The sequence below is a fragment of the Macrotis lagotis genome, chromosome X (genome assembly GCF_037893015.1).
Source record: "Macrotis lagotis isolate mMagLag1 chromosome X, bilby.v1.9.chrom.fasta, whole genome shotgun sequence".
Classification (NCBI taxonomy): Eukaryota; Metazoa; Chordata; class Mammalia; order Peramelemorphia; family Peramelidae; genus Macrotis; species Macrotis lagotis.
Genome location: NC_133666.1, coordinates 453,985,909 through 454,002,609, shown reverse-complemented (window position 1 = coordinate 454,002,609; position 16,701 = coordinate 453,985,909). Strand labels below are relative to the sequence as shown.

General features: G+C 36.3%; 1 non-coding gene across 1 annotated transcript; it reads right to left on the bottom strand.

Moving 5' to 3' along the window:
• Nucleotides 1–1,115: 1,115 nt before the first annotated feature.
• On the bottom strand, nt 1,116–1,219 carry LOC141503699 (U6 spliceosomal RNA). Its single transcript, XR_012473030.1, has one exon. It is a non-coding gene; the product is annotated as a U6 spliceosomal RNA (small nuclear RNA).
• Between the last annotated feature and the right edge of the window lie 15,482 nt (nt 1,220–16,701).

Here is a 16,701-nt window from a genome sequence, read left to right as displayed (position 1 = left end):
AAAAAACCTGATATCTCACTGTCTGATCTTGTTATCCCTTATACTTTATGTTTCTTCCTTAAAGATATGATTTCTCTCTCATCACATTCAATTTGAATCAATGTATACCATGGAAACAATGTAAAGACTGACAAATTGCCTTCTGTGGGGAGTAGGGGAGGGAAGTAAGATCAGGGGGAAAATTGTAAAACTCAAAATAAATAAAATCTTTATAATTCAAAAAAAGAAAATGAAGGACAATTATTATTATTATTATTATTATTATTATTATTATTATTATTATCATCATTGTTACAAAGTGCCCAAGTGCAAGACTTTACTTTTATCCTTAATCAGCCCATTAGCTTTAACCCATTGCTCCTGCCTAAAGAGAGCCTTTTTTGCATAACAGATTTATGATTCAATATATTAGCTGGCAATTCAGACAAAAGCAGGCTCTTCCCCTCTATTATCCAGTTCATCGTCTCCATTCTCTGCTTTACTTTAGCTGCAGGAATAAGTGGCTTACAAGATTTATGACTTCCTTGATGAAAGAAATATTGCATGCTTCATAAAAACATCAGCAAAACCATTTCTCTGCAAATTTATCAATTTACCAATAGGAAATTCTTGCTTAAAACTGAGGTCATTTTCTGATAAACATTTTATGTCAGGATTATTAATACTGTGTTCTGTTTAACTTGGCCTAAAAAGTCAAATTTTTTTATTCATTTCATGAAGACAAGCCATCTGAAAAAGAAAGAATAGTTTATTTCTCTCAAGCCATCTATATTGGTTAGTTCTTGAAATTTCTGCACCATGGTTCCTGAACCTCAGCTAAGTCATTACCAATTATAATACAAATGATGATAATAACTAAAATATAGTGTTCATGTTTGTGAAGTACTTCAACTACACCAATTCATTCAATTCCCACAATAGCTGTGTATAATAGTGATTATACAGGACCCTGCTGCCTGAAGGTTAGCTATCTAACATTTTGTCATTCCCCAGAGTTCTCTGGTACCCTGGGTGGGGGGCAGGGGAAGGGTAGGGTTGGAAATATCTAGTCTCTGACCTTCTTTGGTTCAGGCTCCCATAAATTGTGTTCACTTAAGCACCCCAGTTCCACTTAATAGTCAAATTAGTTTTTCATAAATTTGCATCTCATCATTGCACAGGGGCCATGCTAATCTCTGTATCGTTCCAATTTTAGTATATGTGCTGCCAAACCAAGCACGTCAAATTAGTTTTTAACAGAAGAATATTTACTTCAAAAGTATAACAAAGACAAACATGTAAACATTCTGCCCCCAATACCTGGAAAGCATGATCCTCTCTACTTTCCCTCAAGTCTCTAGGAAGAAAAAGGGGAAAAGATTTAAAAGCTTAACTGAGTTCCTATATAGTATAAGTCCTAGAAACATTCCCAGATCACTTAAGATGGAAGCACCAATGTGGGAGGCAGCAAGGGACCAGTTTTTCAAAGAAAACATTGTGTCCTCCTAACATGTGAATGGGAGTATCCTTCTTCCAATGGCTGCACAACATAGTCTTTAAAACTACTAGAGTCAGACAGTATATCTCTGTTTCTCTGTTTCTCTCTCTCTCTCTGTCTCTCTCTCTCTGTCTCTCTCTCTCCTCTCTCTCTTTCTCCTCTCCCTCTACTCCTTTCTTTTTCTTCTCCTTCTTTCCTTCTTTTCTCTTTCTCTCTGACTCTAGCTCTCTGTTTTTCTCTCTTCTCTCTCTTTTTCTACCTTCTTCCCTAATTCTTCCTCTCCATCTCTCCCTTTCTCCTACTCACTGTCCTCCTCTCTTCCCTCTCTTTTCTTCTCTTTCTATCTCACTCTTCAGAGTGTGGGCAAGGGGTGGGGCTTAGGAAGGACAATGTCCCCAGGTAGTGGAAAAAAGATGTGCATGATTGCCTTTATTATAACTATGAAATAAATATTTGGCAGTAAAAACTAATCTGACTGTTGAGCGGTGAAATGGAACTGGAGGTCCTGTTGTTGTTCAGTCATTTCAGTCCTTCATGATCCCCATTTAGGGTTTTCTTGGCAAAGATATTGGAATGATTTCCTATTCCTTCTTCAACTTATTGAGGACTCCTAAAATTGAGGGAACACAATTGGTGGTGTCTTGAGTCAATGGCAAAGAATTGCACACATTCTTCTGAAAGCTTCCAGAGAATTATGAGGGACAGTGAAATGTCCCTGGAGTCAGAAAAAAATCTAAATTTCATTCTAACCCCAGACACTTGGTAGCTATGCATTCTCAGGCAAATCACAATCTTAATTGCCTCAGTTTCCTTATCTATAGAATGAGGATAATAAGAACACCTACTTCCCAGTGTTGTTGTGAAGATCAAAGGAGATATTTGTAAAACACTCAGCCTAATGCCTAGCATATAGTAAACAAAGCTATTATTATTATTTTTACTGCCAGACTAATCACTATGTCACTTGTGAAATATTACAGAAAGTCATATCTACATTTTTACAGTTGAGGTAGTTGAGGTTCAAAGTGGTTGTCTGAATGTATTTTTGTCATTTCAGTAGAATATTCAGTAAATGGTGGAAATACCAGGGCAAGCTAGGTGGCACAGTGGATAGAGCACTGGCTCTGGAATCAGGAGGACCTGAGTTTAAATCCACCCTCAGACATTTAATAATTGCCTAGCTGTGACCTTAGACAAGTCACTTAATCTTGTTGCCTTAACAAAAAAAAAAACCAAAATGGTAGAAAAATCCAATTTAACATGTGTTCATATTTACATACACATTCATATATATGTACACACTATATACATCTCTATATGTACATACATATGTGCATATATATGTATGTATATACATATATATATATATATATATATATATAAATATATAAAATGTTTGTATATCTGTGGGAAAACCACAGTTATTGCCTTTAGGTTATTTGGATCTATTTTGGGGTTTGACTGAGGTGTATTTTGTCCCCAAAAGCAGACAAGGAAAGACAGGTGACATCAATCCCCATTCCACGCTGTTGTTCTTTGTGAACTTGGGTCTCTCCAGCCACAACACTTGGAGGAAATTCCACACAAACAGAGGAAGTCAGACTCTTTCTGGGAGAAATTAGTAGCTGACTTACTACACTCAACACTGATGCCTGCAAAAGATAAAACCTGGGAAAAGACCTCCAGTTCCTTTTCTTCATTGTTGCTGCGTGGGCTCCAACTCCAATGTCTGAGCTATGTTCATATTTCACTGGGTTAGGTGGGGCGCCATCAGTGCATTTACATGAGCCGAGATGGTAACAGGATTGCTACTGTTTACAGTAACAGGTTAGCTCAACTTTATGCCAAAGAATTCTTTGTTTTTTCCTTCTTAAAAACTGGAACAATCCCATCCCCTTCCCCCTATCCATTGTTGTTTGCTAGTTTGGATTTGCAGAAAAAGGAAACAGTAAATTACTAAAGAAAATAGTATGCATCTTGCCAGGGCTCACTGCTTTGAACTTTGATGATGTTACAATATCAATTAGATATGTTGATATGGAAAGCACTGGGCATCCCTAGTTTGTGGTAAGCTGGTGATAGGAGCTGAAATGAAAATATCCCATAGACAATTTCTATCTGCTTGGATTTACTACTGCAAACTTCATACACACAGTGTGGGTCTTCCATTTATCCAGTCTGACTGATCCAAAAGGTCAAATTGTAAATACTAATACTGATAGCTAATGTGTAGTATGTGTGTGTGTGTGTGTGTGTGTGTGTATAGACATATATATATATATATTTATAAATACATATATAAATATATATAGCCTCCATTTTATAGTTGAGGAAACTGAGTCAAATAGAGATTAAATGACTTCAAGGTCATACAAAAGTGGTCCAATTTGAGACACCCAGTTGCCTCAAATAAATAGGTTATAACAAGTGCTCTATTCATTCAAAACTCTGTGAACCAATTAAAATGCTGGGATCTGAAAGGTCTTCAGAGTCTAGGTACAGGGTGAAGAGGGTAGAATGCCAGCCTGGTGTCAGGAGAACCTGAGTTTAATTCAAACCTCAGACACTTATTAGCTGTGGGACCTTGGGCAAATCATCTAATCCTGTTGGCCTCAGTTTCCTCATCTGGAAAATGAACTGGTGAAGGAAATGACAAAGTATTTCAATATCTTTGCTAAGAAAACACCAAATAGGTTCAAGGAGATGAGTGAAACAACTCAACAATAACAACAACAACAATCATTTCTGAAAACTTTGACTTGTTCTAGCCCCATTCCCATTTCAGGATTATATCTGTAGCATCCATCTCTTTAATAACTGCTTTCTTGGATTAAGGGTTCATCTTGTCAAGTACAAGAGAAAAAGAGAACAGAAAGATGTTTTACCTTGTTGTGTAACTGAAACCAAGTTGAAACTGGAGTCAGGAGGTTACAATTCTAATCCCAGTTCTGCCATTTTCCAGCTCTGAATATGGGCAAGTCAACCTCAATAAGTCTTAGACCCTTAAACCTTAAAATGTAGATTAAAAATGTTTGTACTTCCCACATCTAGTATTGTAATGAATGTGCTCATTAAGTTTTAAATCATTATATAAATAGAAGATGTTATAATTTAAATTATAATTGTTATAATAAATGTTATAATTTATTTATAATAAATGTTATAACTTAAATCTGTACAGAAATCTGTACTCAAAACAATTGATAATGGGCATCCCAATCAATTAGTACCCACACACTATGTACAAGACCCTAGGTATTTCAGGTATAGTGTTTGTTCTCTCCCTTCAAGGTCTGATGCAGAGCTTAAAATGTCAGTAACTATAATTAATAAATATCAGCTAATCAACAGGTATTTATTAAGCATCTATTCTGTGAGACACTGTTTTGGGGTCACAAATTCCAAGACAGAAGCAATCACTTCTCTGGAGAAGCTCATATTCTGTGCTGTAAGAAATGACAAGCAGGATGATTTCAGAAAAACCTGGAGAGATTTACATGAACTGATGCATAGTGAAGCAAGCAGAATCAGAGAATATTGTACACCATAACAGCAATATTGCTTGATGACATCGCTATTCTCAGGATGCAATGATTCTAGACAATCTCAAAGGACAAATGATGAAGCATACTATCTGTCTTCAGAGAAAGAACTGATATTGAATACTGACTGAAGCATGTTATTTTTCACTTTCTTTTTTTCTTTTATTTGACTAATGTTATACATAATTGAACATGTGTGTTCTATATCTGATTGCTAATCATTTCAGGGAGGGAAAGATAGAATTTGGAACTAAAAACTTTAAATTATGTAACTTAAACATTTAAATAAAGTTTAAAAAATCTTTTAAACTCCCATTCTAACTTTTTGACCTTCTACTATTCTCTACAAAATCATGAGAAACACTTTTTCAAACCCCAAACTAAAAGTATTTGCCAAGCATATTAACACAGTTCAACTGTTCAGCTGTTTCCTTGACTGAGTCTAGTATGATTACCATATCCGAGAAGGAACTGGACTGATTGACTTATCTATTCAGAAATATCACTATAAAGGAAAAGCTCTGACATAAATAGAGGTTTATTGCCCTGATGGTGGCCATGTTTGGAAGAATAAAGAAAAAACCAAAGAGGATCATTTTGGTCTAGTGCAACACCTGGGATGAGGATATATTGTATTCTACAAACTGGAATCTTCATAAACTAAATATAGTCATACCAGCTGCTAGAAACAAGATCAAGAGGAGACAATGTCTGTTTTTTTTTTATTCCATGAGTTTGTCACAAGTTTTGGATGTTTAAATTTTTTTTTTAATTCCAAACTTTAAAAAACACCAAATCAAACAGGCATTTTCACAGAAATGGTGTTAAGTTGTTTCAGTTATGTCCAACTCTATGTGACCCCATTTGGGATTTTCTTGGGAAAGACATTAGAGTGGTTTATCATTTCTTTCTCCAGCTCATTTTACAGAAGAGGAAACTGAGGCAAATAGGGTGAAGTGACTTGTCCAGGGACACCTGGCTAGGAAGTGTCTGAGGCTAGATTGTACTCAGGTCTTCCTGACTCTAGGATAAGTACTCTGTCCTCTGCACCTTCTTGCTGCTCCAGTACATCATCATTTAAACTAAGTGGTCCTAATGCCCATAGAAATATATAGGGAAAATGATGTTCTTTGTCATTGTTAAATTTGTGTCTGGTGTACAAAACGTGTAGTTTTTGATGGTATGAATTCATGACTTTCTGCAAGAGCCAAGAGTAACTCTCCATTTGTTGACTTAATGTTACATTCTCTCATCAATCTGTGCTAACTCTCCCTATTCCAAACTTCACCCAAGCCTGATATCAATAAAGGAATCTCCCACACCTGCCCTAGGACTTTTCCACCATATTTGGGTCTGATAAGGAAGGCCCTCTTCCACATCTGGCACCAATTACCACTTCTTCAACCAAGTCTATTTTTAGGATATATAATCTTGCCACCTGAACTCCACTGTCTCCCATATCTTCCAGTTGAAGTAAATTTCTAGCTTATATTTTTTATTTATATTGTCATATAGTGTGTAAGTACTTTGCTTCTTACACAATAATAAAACTTGTGAATGTATCATGAGCACTGATTTTCTCGAAATCTCTAAACCAGATATTTGCTTTAAACCAAATAAAGTACCCATCCTACCACCTGTTAAATTCCACCTGTTAAAACTTTATCCTTTCTTCCAGACTAAACTCAAATAGTCATACAACAAAACCTTCTTTGATTTTCCTGGAGAGGAGTGATAGCTTTCTTAGTCTCTATTTCTGTCTGTCTCTCTCTGTGTTTGACCTCTCTCTGTCCCTGTGTATGTCTCTGTCTCTTTCTCTCTGTTTGTTGCTGTCTTTTTCATTAAATCACAAATCACCTTGTTTATTTCTATTTTATGCACTTGATTAATATATATAGCATTTTTGAACATATATATATATGTCTTCTGTTAGATTATGAGTTTTTTTGAAGGCAGGGAACAGACAGATCTTTGTAAGACAGTACAGTTAAAACTAAAAGAGAGCAGATAATCTGGTTCAGAGATTTTAACCTTTTTTGTTTCATAGACTCATAATATTTGTAAATAATTGAAAGAACTGATAAATATCAGTTAGAAATTAGTTAAAAATTTAACTCATAGACCCTCTGAAACCTGTCTATGGACTCTTCAATGGCTCATAAAGCAGATTAAGAAACTCTGATCTAGTTAAACCCAATCATTAAAAATAAGAAAAGTCTTTATTTAACTCATTTTTCCTCAATGACAGTTGCAGCACCTTAAATCATAGTAGTTGCTGAATATCTAAAGGAATCAATGAATGAATGAATGAATTAATTAATTATTGAAAAATCTCTTCCTTTGGAAGAAACTTCCTAAGGATAACTTTCGTCATTCACTTTGGTCTTATCCAAGAAAAGTAATTTTAAATGTTCAAATTTTCTCTCAAATGTCTCATTTTCCAACCACATTTAACTTTTATTACCTCCCTAGTTTTAAAAAATCTCATATTTGCCTAATTCCTCATTATGAAAATGACTAATCTGCAAATATGTTAAACACAAATGTGTATGTACAATATTCATCTGACTAATGCTGGGGGGGGTTGGGAAGGAGGGTGGAAGGAAATTATGTAACTTAAAAATATGCATATGCATGTGAATAAATGTTGAAAATTTTCCTTAACATCTAATTGGAGAAATAAAGTATCAGTTAAAAAAAGAAAAGAAAAATTTCTGATTTGGAGAAGTTTAAAATGTCCCTAGGCTAAACTCCACCTCCATTTAGAAATCCCTCTACAGCCATCCCTTGCATGAAGAATACCAGACTTCGGTTGAACATTTCCAGCAGTAGCAAACTGCCTAATTCAAGAGGCAACCTATATACCATTTGGGGGCAACAATCATTTTAGAAAATACTTTCTTATCTGAAATCTGCCTCTTGTATCTTCTCCCCTGGGGCTAGTTCTGCCCTCTAGAGGTACAAAAAATAAGTTGAATCCTTCAAGATGAAAAACCTTTACATATTGGAAGACAGTTAAACTATTTAAGGGGGACAATATCTCTGCTAAACTACTCATGTGTATACACATACACATAATGCACACACCCCAAAAAATCTTCCCACCCCATCTTTTTTTTTGTAAAGTACATTCCTCATGTGATAGAATCTTAAATCTCTTCAACAACTAATTTCTCTGACTATATTGCAGTTTTTCAATATTGTTCTTTAACTCTGGTATATTCTACACTACTATATATGTGATCTAAGTAGCTCAATGTTTTTGCTTTTAAGTTGTTTCTGACTCTTCATGACCCCATTTGGAAATTTCATGGCAAAGATACTGGAATGATTTGTCATTTCCTTCTCCAACTCATTCTATAGATGAGGAAACTGAGGCAAATAGGATTAAGTAACACAACTAGATTTGAACCTAAGAAGATGAATGTTCCTGACTCCAGATGCAGAGTTCTATCGACTATACCACCTTGCAGCCCAAATACTCAACAGAGTAGGACTATTTCCTTCATCATTCTAGTCACCATATTTCTTCTATAAACAATGGCTAAGAGATTGCAAGGTATAATGGATATATCAGTAGATTTGAAGTCAGGAAAATCTGAGTTTGAATTTTGTCTTACCTACCTAATTATAGGACCCTGGGATAGTCATTGAATTTCTCTGGACTTCAGTTTCCTCATCTATAAAATAAACAGGTTGAACTTGGTGACCTCCAAAGTCCCTTCCAGCTCTAATAAGATTCTTTTTTTGTTTTGTTTTAGTTTTTGAAAGGAAATGGGTTAAGTGATTTGCCCAAGATCACATAGCTAGACTAATTATAAGTGTCTGAGGCTGAATTTGAACTCAGGTCCTCCTGACTCCAGGGGCTGGCTTCTATCCATTGCACCATCTAGGTGCCCCACTCTAATAAGATTCTAAGAATCTATTAACTTTACTGGAAGCCCTATCAATCATTGCAATTCATACCAAACTGCATAGCCCACCTCCAACTCACCCCTAGAGTGCATTTATAGAATTGCTTAAAAAAACCTACATAAAAATTTTTACATTTATCACTATTAAATTTCTTCTTGCAAAATTGATTATTATTCCAAATTGTCAAGATCTTTATTGATCCTTATTCTCTCATCATCCAATATATTGGCTTAGCCTTTGAAATTCTTTGCTACTTGGAAATTAATATATATCTCCTATGTCTTTATCAAAGTCATGGATAAAATCCTTGAATAGGACAGTATTGAAAACCTCTTTCCACTTTTGCATTAATTATTCTTTACTAACATCCATTCAAGAGTAGTAAATCAGATCAATCTATTATACTATCATCCATTCCATATTTCTTCATCTGTTCCACAAGAGTATCCTGAAAGACTTTGCCAAATGATTTAATTTTTCCTTTTTTTTCCTTCTGGTTTTTTTTTTAGGCTTTTTTGCAAGGAAAATGGGGTTTAGTGGCTTGCCCAAGGCCACACAGTTAGGTAATTATTAAGTGTCTGAGATCAGATTTGAACCCAGGTACTCCTGACTCCAAGGCCAGTGCTTTATCCACTACGCCACCTAGCTGCCCCTTCCTTTTGGTTTTTGCAAGGCAATGGGGTTAAGTTAACCTGCCCAAGGTCACACAGCTAGGTAATTATTAGGTGTCAGACGTTGGATTTGAACTTAGGTCCTCCTGACTCCAGGGCTGGTGCTCTATTTACTGCACCACCTAGCCACCCCAATGATTAATTTTTTTTAACTCTCTCTAGAATTTACCCAGTCTTTTGGTTTAGTAACCACAAAAAGAGGACTTGTCTGTTATAATTTGTTATTAGTAAGCTGAACTAGGTATACAGTAGTCATTGTTTTCTTCAGGATACGGAAACACTTGGTCAATAATTCATTCTAGAATTATATGGGAAATCGATGTCAAATTCACCTATCCACAATGCATTTCTCCGTCTTTTATAACTTTATGATTATTATTTGAAGTGGAGGTTCTAAAATTTTTAATTAATTTATCTTAGCATTCATTTTTTAAAATTTGGAATTCCAAATTTTCTTCCTCTCTCCCTCCCCACTCCCATTCATTGAGAAGACAAGCAATATGATATTCACAATAACTTTTTAAAAAAAATTTATTCTGAACCTAAACACCAAAAAGGAGCATTTCCAAACACATCACACAATGAGTTTCTCTCTCTCTCTCTCTCTCTGTCTCTCTCTTTTAGGTTTTTGCGAGGCAAACGGGGTTAAGTGGCTTGCCCAAGGCCACACAGCTAGGTAATTATTAAGTGTCTGAGGTCGAATTTGAACTCAGGTACTCCTGACTCCAGGGTGGGTACTCTATCCACTGCCCCAACTAGTTGCCCCTCTCTCTTTCTAAAACTGTAATTCTACATTTCATATCATGTACTTTTTTTTTATAAAGAATATAAATAAATTATAAAATTTGCTTTCCAAACTGCCTGTACTTCTCTCTGAAATTCCTTCTGTTCATTTTGAGTGTGTTTCAGTATCAGTTTTCTAATATCATTACTGCTAAGCCCATCCCTATTCTTCCCTTATGCCCCTCTTACCCCTCAACAGTAAATAAAAAAGAAAAGAAAAAGGGGCAGCTAGGTGGTGCAGTGGATAGAGCACAGGCCCTAGAGTCAGGAATACCTGAGTTCAAATGAGGCCTCAGACACTTAATAATTACCTAGCTGTGTGGCCTTGGGCAAGTTTAACCACTTAACCCCATTTGCCTTACAAAAAAAAAAACTAATTTAAAAAAAAGAAAAAGAGATGAAGGAAGTGAGGAGAGAGGAGGGAAGGAAGGGGAGAGGGAGGAGCAAAGGGAGGAAGCAAAACCTTATAATAAAGATAATAATGTAAAACAAATCTACACAGAGGCCATGTCCATATCTCTTTCTGGCATCTTGTGTCTATTGCCTCTCTTTTGGAAAATGGGTAAGATTCATCAACCTTAAGTCTCTAGAGATATGATTATTCATTGTGTCAATCAGAATTCTTAAATCTTTCAAAACTTCTTTACAATGTTGCTGTCCTCATGCAAATTATTCTTCTAGTTCTAGTCGCTTTATTCCACATTGGTTCATACTACCCAGGAGTCTCTGAAGTCATCTATTTCCCCACTTCTTATAATGCAATACTATTCCATTGTATTTATTCACTACTATTCACATATGGCATTTGTTCAGCTGCTTCCCAGTTATCTAAGATGCCTCCCTTTACATTCTAGTTTTTTTGTTTTTCTTTTTTCTTTTGCTCTCCCTTTCAAGGTCAGAACTTTGTTTTACTTGCAACTATTCCCTCCCTAACATCATCTTCAGTCTTACTATACTCCTCTCTCTCTCTCTCTCTCTCTCTCTCTCTCTCTCTCTCTCTCTGTATATATATATATATATATATATAAACTATATATATATATATATATATAGTTCTCTCTCTGTCACACACACACACACACACACACACACACACTCACACACACCCCTCTACTTTTTTTCCTTGTTGATTCTATATATTTCTACACCAAGTTTAGCGTGCACATCTCAGGTTTTAGGGACCTCAGAGATCCTGAGCCTTATGGTAACATGCTCACCCTGGACTTCTAAGGTCCCCACCCTGAGACTTGGCCACCCTGAGGCTTTTTCAGGAGAGATCACCCTTCTTGTAGGGGTAGCTAGGTGGTGCAGTGGATAAAGCGCTGGCTTGGAGTCAGGAGGACTAGAGTTTGAATCTGACCTCAAACAATTGACACTAGCTGTGTGACTTAGGCAAGTCACTTAATCCTGGTTGCCTCACATCCAGGGCCATCATCAGTCAGTCCTGATTCATATCTGGCCACTGGACCCAGATGGTTCTGGAGGAGAAAGTGAGGTTTTGGCGACTTAGTACAGCACCTCCTTGCTCAAATCTAACTCATATGTTTGCCATGACACCACCTCCCTGAAGTCGTGGCCTTCTTCAAGAATGAAGGACAAACATCAACATCTCCCTTCTTGTTTACTCCAAACAGAAAGTTGTGCACTCACCTCACATATCTCTGATCTCCTTGGAAAGGCTACCCTGTACCAGTGCTGACTTTCTTGTGGCCCCCTTTCCTACTACTTCTGACTGCAGTTACAAGGTAGCAAAAGTCTTTTACTATGGTTTCTCTTTGAATTTTTGATCACTGCTGAGTATGGTGAAAACTTGAGGGTTTTGCTAAAATATATGTTGGAGCTGAACTGTTAGACTCCAGTTCAGGCAGACATCGTATTTTTCTCTCTTTTTCAAAATCAAATGTTTGCTTGTCTCTGTTCATCTAATACCTCTCTCAGTTCATAAGCATTTCAATTGACAAGCATTTATTAAGCACCTATTATATTCCAGTTCTAGGGATATAAGCATAGTAATCCCCCAAAAAGAAAATTTCTAGTCATTGCATTTTAACAGGAATCAGTAATTATTGCATCAGTGGCTAGAAAGCTGGCCTTGGAATCAAAGATGACCTGAGTTTGAATCCTGATTCAGATAGAAGCTGTGTAACCCTGGGCAAGTCACTTAATCTCTCTCAACCCCAATTTCCTCACCTGTAAAATGTGGATAATGAAAGTATCTAACTTAAAGTGCTATTGTGAGAATGAAATGAGATAACCTGTGTAAAATGTTTTGCAAACTTTCATAAATGCTAGCTAACAATATTAATAATGATGTCAATGTTTGAGCAAAAGTCTTCCAAAAGAAATAAATACTCATGATGAATTATAATAGATTTGAAGTGGACCTTCTGCTCCCCCCTGAATCCAAGAGGACTTCTCTAAGTCTAAGTTGATGTGCTTATGATCCTTAGTCTAATTTTAGTCCATCTAGACTTTAAGATTATTCTTCATATTACATATATATATATATATGCATTTTTGTAGTTTGTATTCTTTTCTGATTTTGAAATCTTCTGATTCTAATCAATCTGGTTCAGAGTAGGACTCTAAATAGGCTTGAGTTTCCTCCATTGTAAAATAAGGATGGACCAGATAGTTTCTGAAGTACTTCCCAGCTCTAAATCAATGTCCCTATGATCTTGGGAAAATACTGAGTCCTCAAGTCAAGTTGACATAGTTATTCTGCAACTAGATGTCTCCAGTCCTGGAATCAGGAACATCTGAGTTCAAATCCAGCCTCAAATATTTACTAGCTAGGTGACCATGGGCAAATCACTTAACCTTGTTTTTCTCGGTTCCTCATCTGTAAAATGAGTTGGAGAAGAAAATGGTAAACCTCTTCAGGATCTTTGCCAAGAAAATCCCCCCAAAATGGGATCACAAAGAGTCAGACATGACTGAACAATAACAAAAATTATATATAATCTCATTTGAGCCTCACCAAAGTTTCATGAAATAGGTTCCAAAGGAAGTGTCATCTCCATTTTACTGATAAGAAAACTGAGACTCAGAGAGATTAAGAGATTTGGTCTCTTGGCTAGAAATTGTAGGAGGGAGGATTCAAAACCCGGTCACACTTGTCTCCAAATTCAACATTATTAAATCACACTATTTCTCATCAACTGACTGGAACAACTGAAGCCACTATTATACTTTTACCACCTTTGACCAGTATCCTCTTCTTACCTCATTTTTGCTACAAAGTTATTAGCAGATATTAATCACCAATTCCAACAGTTTTGTCTCAATTCCCACCTTTATTGACCTCTCAGCAACCTTTGTCACTGATGCTCACATTTTTCTCCTGAATATTCACTTCTCCCTTGATTTATATAAAATATGATTTTCTCCTATTTCTCCTCCTCCTCCTTCCTGTCTCTTTCTTCTCAGTCTCCTTAACTGGATATTTATCAAGGTCATGCTCACTTACCATAGGTATTCCCAAGGCACTCTACTAAGCCCACTTCTCTTCTCCCTCTGTACTGTTTTGCTTAGTGATACCAGCTCCCATGGATTCAGTCATCTATATTCTGATGTTTCTTAGCTTCTGTCCTTCAATCTCACATCTCCAACTATTTATAAACATTTTAAATTGAATATCCAATAAACATTTTAAACTCAAAGTGTCCAAAATTGAGCTTATTATCTCACAACTCCACCAAGACCTCTGTTATAACTTTCTTATTACTATAATGGGGACCACTATCCTCCCAGTCATCTAAATTTGCAAACTAGATGTCACCCTCTTCTCCTCAATCTTTTTCATTTTCCCATATCCAATTAGGTGCCAAATTTTGTTTCTACCTTCATGACATCTTTCATATACCCCACCCCTCTAGCCACTTGATGTAACCCCTCAACATCTCTCACCTGACTGAATTATTGCAATAACCTACTGGTTGGTTTGTCTACCTCTAGTCTCTCCCCTCTAACCCAGTGGAGTGCCCACCCAGTTCTTAAATTGACTTCTTAAAGCACAGGTGTGACCATGTCATTCCCTGATTCAATAAACTGCAGTAGATCCCTATCACTTCAGAAATCAAATATCTTCTTTGACCTTTCCAGTTTTCTTATATCTTACTACTACCCATAAACTCTAGATAACAGTGACACTGGCTCCCTTATTACTCCCCACAGAACACATTAGATCTCCCAACTACTGCATTTTCATTGACTGTCTCCCATGCTGAAATTCTCTCCATTCTCCTCTCTTCTCCGCTTCCCTCCCACTTTTTACCTCTATAAGAAGTCTATGGACAATCATGTATTTCTCTCATGAAAGTGTATATATATATATATATAGATATAGATATAGATATAGATATAGATATAGATATAGATATAGATATAGATATATATAGTTTAGAAGGGTCTATAAGACTGTAAGACTATAAGACTATAATCTCCTGGAGTATAGATACTGGGACTTTCTCTTGTCTCTTCCTAAGGCTCTTAGTATAATGCTTTATGATCCTAACTCTAAATTATGATATTTGTTATTGAAATTGTCCTCTAACTTCTTGGAATCTCTCAATGAATTTAGTGGTTTAAGCTAAATTTACTACATTACTCACACTTGTGGAATTAAAGAACTTTAGGTAGGGTTTTACCGCTCCCTCAGCAACCCATGAGTAATAAGGCATCAAAGGGAACCCAGGGAAATGGGTAGGGCAAGTAACCTAAGGCAACTTGAACATTCAGGACATCCTATTCACCTTTAGCCTCCAAATACATCTATATTACACGATTATAGATTTAGAGCAGGAAGGAACTTCAGTGGTCACTAAGTTCAACCCCCTCATTTTGCAAGTAAGGTCAAATGAGTTTGAATAGTTTGTTGAAGGTCACACTAGTAAATACTGAAGAACTAATTCTGACTCTCAGACAAGTATCATGAATTTAGTGAACAGTTCATATAGGTACACAAATTTTGAAACAGGAAGAGATGAAGCCCCAAGGGAAGAATATTTTCAGGACAGTTAAGAAAGTGCCTTCATATCCAATGTATCAGGGATTATGAAATAATGTTGTTTAGTTGTTTTTTTCAGTCATGTCTCACTCCATTTTGGGGGTTTTGTGGCAAAGATACTGGAATTGTTTGTCATTTCCTTTTTGGTTCTGTTCATGTCATTCTTCATTATTTGCAAATCTTGTCATATTTTTTCTAAAATCATTAAACTCATCCTTTCTTATATAATAGTAGCATTCCATCACAATCATACCACAACCTGTTTAGCCATTACCCAATTGAAGAGAATACTTGTAATTTGCCATTCTTTGCCACTGCAAAGAGAGCTATTAATAAACATTCTAAAATATATAAGTTCTTTTCCTTTTTCCCTAATTATTTTTGGAAATAGAAAGCAGTGGCATTGCTAGTAATAACATCAAATGGTATGGGTAGTTTAAAAACTCTCTGGATATAATTCCAGATTGCTCTTCAAAATGGTTGAATCATTTCACAATTCCACCAACAATGAATTAGTGCCCCAATTTTTCCATATTCCCTCCAGAATTTGTTTCTTTCCCCTTCCATTATTTTAGAAATGGAGTTTAGGGGGTGGCTAGGTTGCACAGTGGATAGAACACAGGCCCTGAGTTCAAATCTGACCTCAGACACTTAATAATTACCTAGCTGTGTGGCCTTGGACAAGCCACTTAACCCCATTGCCTTGCAAAAACCTTAAAAGAAAAAGAAAAGAAAAAAAAAAGAAATGGAGTTTACACCTCTGAGCTATCCCTCGTCCCTTCTCCCTGCCCCAGCAGAGTATCTTTACTCATTCTTTCCTGAAGAAGTTGGGAATCTACCCCTTTCTAGACCTCAAATCCTCTCAGTGGCATCACCTATTCTCTTCTCTTATGTTGCAATCTCAGAGGAAGTGTCTTTTCTTGTCTATACTAACTCCTCAGTTTGTGTGTTTAGGCCTATACCCTCCCATACCCTTCAGGGATTGTTCATTTGATCACCCCCTTTTCTCTCCCAAATCTTCAATCTCTTTATATAATCTTAAATCCCTCCAGCTCTGCAGTCTACCAACATGCTCACAGCTTCACCAACCTTAAAAAACCTCCCCTGACTCTGTCATCCCCTGAAGCTATCATGTAAAACCTCTATTCCTTTTCACACACAAACATCTCCAGAAAACCATTGATGTTCTGGAACTCCTTTCATTCCCTCTCATTCATTTCTTAAACCCTGGCAATTGGCTTCTGATCTTATTACTCTACTGAAACTATTTTCTCTCCAAGGTTACCAATAAACTCAATTAAAAAA